This window comes from Bubalus bubalis, chromosome 5, assembly GCF_019923935.1.
Source record: "Bubalus bubalis isolate 160015118507 breed Murrah chromosome 5, NDDB_SH_1, whole genome shotgun sequence".
Taxonomy (NCBI): domain Eukaryota; kingdom Metazoa; phylum Chordata; class Mammalia; order Artiodactyla; family Bovidae; genus Bubalus; species Bubalus bubalis.
In genome coordinates, this window is record NC_059161.1 from 29,135,241 (window position 1) to 29,141,731 (window position 6,491).

Genomic DNA, 6,491 nt, shown 5'->3' on the forward strand with positions numbered 1-6,491 from the left:
TATCATCAACCTGGTTCTTAGAGAGAAAGGCACTAAATAAATGCAGGGGCTGATTATTAATTATAAACTATATACTCTGGGTATATAGATCTGACTCAAGTTATTAGTGAGGCTAAACACTCAATAATTCACGGCTGAAGGGAATTCCAGAAAAACATCTACTTCTGCTTCATTGACTACTCTAAAGCCTTTGACTGTATGGAGTACAACAAACTGGAAAATATTTAAAGAGATGGGAATACCAGACCACTTAACCTGCCTCCTGAGAAACCTGTATGCATGTCAAGAAGCAACACTTAGAACCAGTCATGGAACAACTGAGTGGTTCAGAACTAGGAAAGGAGTAGGACAAGACTGTATATCATCACCCTGCTTATTTAACTTCCATGCAGAGTACTTCATGCAAAATGTCTTGGCTGGATGACTCACAAACTGGAATCAAGATTGCCTGGAGAAATATCAAAAACCTCAGATATGTAGATGACACCACCCTTATGGCAGAAAGCAAAGAGGAACTAAAGAGCCTCTTGATGAGGGTGAAAGAGGAGAGTGAAAAAGCTGGCTTAAAACTCAACATTCAAAAAACAAAGACCATGGCACCCAGTCCCATCACTTCATGGCAAGTGAGTGAAGTGAGTGAAAGTCGCTCAGTCGTGTCCCTCTTTGTGACTCCATGGACTGTAGCCTGCCAGGCTCCCCTGTTCATGGGATTCTCCAGGCAAGAATACTGGAATGGGTGACTGTTCCCTTCTCCAGGGGATCTTCCCAACCCAGGGATCAAACCCAGGTCTCCCACATTGCAGGCAGATTCTTTACTACCTGAGCAACCAGAGAAGCTCAAGAATACTGGAGTGGGTAGCCTATCCCTTCTCCAGGGGAACTTCCAGACCTGGGAATCGAACTGAGTTATCGTGCATTGCAGGCAGATGCTTTACCAGTTGAGCTACCCAGGAAGCTCATGGCAAATAGAAGGGAAAAAAGTGGAAACAGTGACAGATTTTATTTTCTTGGGCTCCAAAATCACTGTGGATGGTGACTGCAGCCATGAAATTAAAAGATGCTTGCTCCTTGGAAGGAAAGCTGTGACAAACCTAGACAGTGTATTAAAAAGCAGAGACATCACTTTGCCGAAAAAAGCTATGGTTTTTCCAGTAGTCATGTATGGATATGAGAGTTGGACCATAAAGAAGGCTAAGAGCCAAAGAACTGATGCTCTTTTTTTTAACTGATGCTTTTGAACTGTGGTGCTGGAGAAGACTCTTGAGAGTCCCTTGGACTGCAAGGAGATCAAACCAGTCAATCCTAAAGGAAATCAACCCTGAATATTCATTGGAAGGACTGATGCTGAACCTGAACCTCCAATCCTTTGGCCACCTGATGCGAAGAGCCAACTCATTGGAAAAGACCCTGATGCTGGGAAGACTGAGGGCAGGAGGAGAAGTGGGCAACAGAGGTCGAGATGGTTGGATGGCATCACGGACTCAATGGATAAGAGTTTCAGCAAACTCTGGGAGAGAGTGAAGGACAAGGGAAACCCGGTGTGCTGTATTCCATGGTGTCACAAAGAGTTGGACATGACTTAGGGGCTGAACAACAACCAAAGGGACTATAGCTTAAAATTGAGGTTCTAAAGTGACACAGAGCTCTAGGACACATGGGAAAATGCTGTTTAGACAAATGTATGAACCAACTCATGCCAGGTAACTCATCCCAGGAGAACATCCTCATATATGTGTTTGGAGGATAAAGATCAATGCTTGAAGTTCAGATGAGATCTCCTACAAATAAAGTATGTATGATACAAAATCAGTGTTATGATAAAGTATTCTGTTTCATGATGACTTGCTTTTACATCCTAACTTCCTTCTGAATTCAACATGTGCTATATTTTATCTCACTTGTACTTCCAATTATTCTATAAAATAAATAAGATATATTACTTTATATTTGATAAGGAAAGTGGGGTGGTAAGCCAGTGATGTCACTGTTTATTACAAAGCAACTTCCTCCCTAGGATCCCAAATTAGAGATGATCTTACATGTCAAAGGTTTCAGTCAGAGTAGCTGGGAGGGAGAGTGTTTCATCATTTATTGGATAGCTCAGAGGATAAAAGGATTCCCCTGTATTGACATTATTTCCATAGCTTGGAATGGGGCTTGTTTCAGAGCTCCACTTTTGACACTTAAGATCCAGACTCCAAATATTCACTTCATTACTTAAACTTGGTTTCTGGAACAATGTGTGTGTTAGTCGTTCAGTCGTGTCTGACTCTTTGTGACCCACTGGACTGTAGCCTGCCACACTCCTCTGTCCATGGGATCTTTCAGGCAAGGATACTGGAATGGGTTGCAACTAACACACATGCTTACAGATACATACAGCTGTTTCACTTTCTGTACAGTAGAAACTAACACAACACTTGTAAAGCAACTATACTCCAATAAAAATTTTAAAAAATAAAAAGTGTCTCTATCCTCCTTTCAAACAATAGAAAAAAATTTAATGCCAATTACTCCTCTCTTCCGGAACAATAGCCAGTGGCTAATAATCTGTCCTAGGGAATTCTCTGGTGGTCCAGTGGTTAAGACTTGGTGCTTTCACTGCTGTCCTGGGTTTGATCCCTGGTTGGGGAACTAAGATCCCACAAGCCTTGCGTGTAGCATCTCTCCCCTCCCCCCACCCCCCAAAATTGTCCTAGCTTGGAGTTCAAAAAATAGAACAAGAATTAGAATCAGGCTTTCTGATTTCTAATCTTACAGCCTCCACTGCCTTGTGGATGAGTCAAATGTTTTTTCTTTTGCCCTTTACTTGATTTTCTAATGAAAAAATGCAATCTTCCTTTTAAAATCTTTTTTTCTTAATACAAAAGTAATGTGTATGGTACAAAATAAAAGTCCACTATAGTCTACCCCTACCCAATCAAGGTTATCTTTCAGTGCATATTAAGCTTTTGAAACTATCAAAACGATTTAGCTTATATAAAGTAGTTGGCAACTTCCTTTCTTAACTTTAAAATGTCTTGGAAATCTTCAAGATAAGTTTTTTTTTTTTTTTTTTAGGTGTAATTTATGTGCCAAAAAATTCATCTATCTTTAAGTGTATAAATCAATGATTTATTCTATAAACTTGTGCAAACCATACCACTACAACCCAGATCTAGAACACTTTCATCTCCCCCAAAACTTCCCTCATGCCTGTTAATAAGCTTTTTAAAGGGCACATTTTTGCAGATAATTACAATCATAAATAACAAGTCCCAGAAATTTCCATTTGCCTAGCTTTCATTTGCTACTGGCAGGCAAGAAGAAAATTGCAAAAGCCCATCAACAAATGTTGGAAGAATACACCACAAGCTGATGGACAGCTGTTTGCTCAAAATAGTTTATTCATCCACTCCAGCTTTTACTGAGTGTCAGCCAAGTGCCAGGCTATTGGTTAAGTCTGTAGGAATATAAAAACAAGAGAATAGTTGTCCTCTCCTGGAATCAACTGGATGTGAGTTCAACATTATGCAAGTTAAGAATTTCAGTATTTAATAGGTTTGAGTGATAAAAGTGATAAAATTAGTGTGATATTTGGACTTACATTTCCAGAAATCAGGATGGAGAAACAGGGACCAGACTTAGAGTCCCAGCTACAACAACCAAAAGAGAAATAAACTATGAAGCAATGGCTTTTTTTAATACACTGGACATCAGACCACAAAGGACAGTACTCCCCAAAGAAGGAATAAATGAGGTGAGCCCTGGTACTGCCCCAGCACTGCCTGAGTTTCCAGGCTACAGAACAGCAAAGAAAAACTGAGGCAGAGCTCAGAGAAGTCCTGAGTCAGGCATACAGACCTGAGTCTAGGGATTGCGTGGGACAGAGTAACAGAGAAGGGGGAGCAGTTCAGAGAGAGAGAGAACCCCAGAGATTTCTTCCAGTGTTCACCCAGATACTGCTTAGTACCTGTGCGTTAAGAAAATTACCTAAGGCTGGGAAAAGAACCACTTGAAAGGATTGGAGGGAAAGGTGCCTGACTCTTACAGCCAGCTGGGAATAGTGCCCATTCCCACTAACTAGATTAGAAAAAATCATAATTATGGAAATTCCCTGGTGGCCCAGTGGTTAGGACTTGGGGCCTTCTCTGCCAGATCCTGGGTTTGATCCCTGGTTGGGGAGCTAAGATCCTACAAGTTGCATGGCACTGCCAGAAAACTAAAAGAAAAAAGAATCATAATTTATAGATCACTGGAGGTCTTGCCTCAGGGGAATAATCAGTCCCAGAGTTAACACTGCTCTGCGCCTGTCTAACAAATCTTAAAAGCAAAACCCAAAAGAAACTATTTCTAAAATAACTACACCCCAGAACAAAGTTCACGTTGTATAGGAATACAAAAATATCCAGCACTGGGAATTCCCTGGCTGGCAGTCCAGTGGTTAGGACACTGCACTTGCGCTGCAGGGGGCGTGGGTTGGATCCTTGGCTGGGGAACTAAGATCGGTTCAGGTTTTTTCCCATAAGATCTTACGAAACGAACTTTCTGGCCAACTCAATGTATCTAGCACTGAACTAGGTAAAACGTACAATATCTAGCATCCCAACAAGTATCAAGTATGCAGGGACAGGAGAATGTGATCTATAATGAGGAGACAATCAGTAAAAACTGACTCAGAGATGACACAGATGTTAGAATTAGCAGCAAAGACATTAAAATTGTTATTAGAGCTGTATTTCATATGTTCAAAATGGTAAGTATGAGTAGAGTCATGAAAGCTATAAAAAGATTATAATTGAACTTTTAGAGATGAAAAATTTACAGGGGAGGAATAATTATCTCCTTTATTTTGGATGATTTATATATACAATATAAAATGCAAAAACTTTTCTGCCTCCCTTTTCTAACAAATATGTCATGGTAGTGATCTATATTGAGTGTGCAATCAACCAAAAAATTACCTGATGAACTATGGAACGAGGTTCGTGACATTGTACAGGAGACAGGAATCAAGACCATTCCCATAGAAAAGAAATGCAAAAAAGCAAAATGGCTGTCTGGGGAGGCCTTACAAATAGCTGTGAAAAGAAGAGAAGCGAAAAGCAAAGGAGAAAAGGAAAGATATAAACATCTGAATGCAGAGTTCCAAAGAATAGCAAGAAGAGATAAGAAAGCCTTCTTCAGCGATCAATGCAAAGAAATAGAGGAAAACAACAGAATGGGAAAGACTAGGGATCTCTTCAAGAAAATCAGAGATACCAAAGGAACATTTCATGCAAAGATGAGCTCGATAAAGGACATAAATGGTATGGTCCTAACAGAAGCAGAAGATATTAAGAAGAGATGGCAAGAATACACAGAAGAACTGTACAAAAAAGATCTTCACAACCCAGATAATCACGATGGTATGATCACTGACCTAGAGCCAGACATCCTGGAATGTGAAGTCAAGTGGGCCTTAGAAAGCATCACTACGAACAAAGCTAGTGGAGGTGATGGAATTCCAGTTGAGCTATTCCAAATCCTGAAAGATGATGTTGTGAAAGTGCTGCACTCAATATGCCAGCAAATTTGGAAAACTCAGCAGTGGCCACAGGACTGGAAAAGGTCAGTTTCCATTCCAATCCCAAAGAAAGGCAATGCCAAAGAATGCTCAAACCACCGCACAATTGCACTCATCTCACACGCTAGTAAAGTAATGCTCAAAATTCTCCAAGCCAGGCTTCAGCAATATGTGAACCATGAACTTCCTGATGTTCAAGCTGGTTTTAGAAAAGGCAGAGAAACCAGAGATCAAATTGCCAACATCCACTGGATCATGGAAAAAGCAAGAGAGTTCCAGAAAAACATCTATTTCTGCTTTACTGACTAAGCCAAAGCCTTTGACTGTGTGGATCACAATAAACGGTGGAAAATTCTGAAAGAGATGGGAATACCAGACCACCTGACCTGCCTCTTGAGAAATCTGTATGCAGGTCAGGAAGCAACAGTTAGAACTGGACATGGAACAACAGACTGGTTCCAAATAGGAAACGGAGTACGTCAAGGCTGTATTTTGTAACCCTGTTTATTTAACTTATATGCAGAGTACATCATGAGAAACGCTGGACTGGAAGAACCACAAGCTGAAATCAAGATTGCCGGGAGAAATATCAATAACCTCAGATATGCAGATGACACCACTCTTATGGAAGAAAGTGAAGAGGAACTAAAAAGCCTCTTGATGAAAGTGAAAGTGGAGAGTGAAAAAGTTGGCTTAAAGCTCAACATTCAGAAAACGAAGATCATGGCATCCGGTCCCACCACTTCATGGGAAATAGATGGGGAAACAGTGGAAACAGTGTCAGACTTCATTTTTCTGGGCTCCAAAATCACTACAGATGGTGACTGCAGCCATGAAATTAAAAGACACTTACTCCTTGGAAGGAAAGTTATGACCAACCTAGATAGCATATTCAAAAGCAGAGACGTTACTTTGCCAACAAAGGTTTGTCTAGTCAAGGCTATGG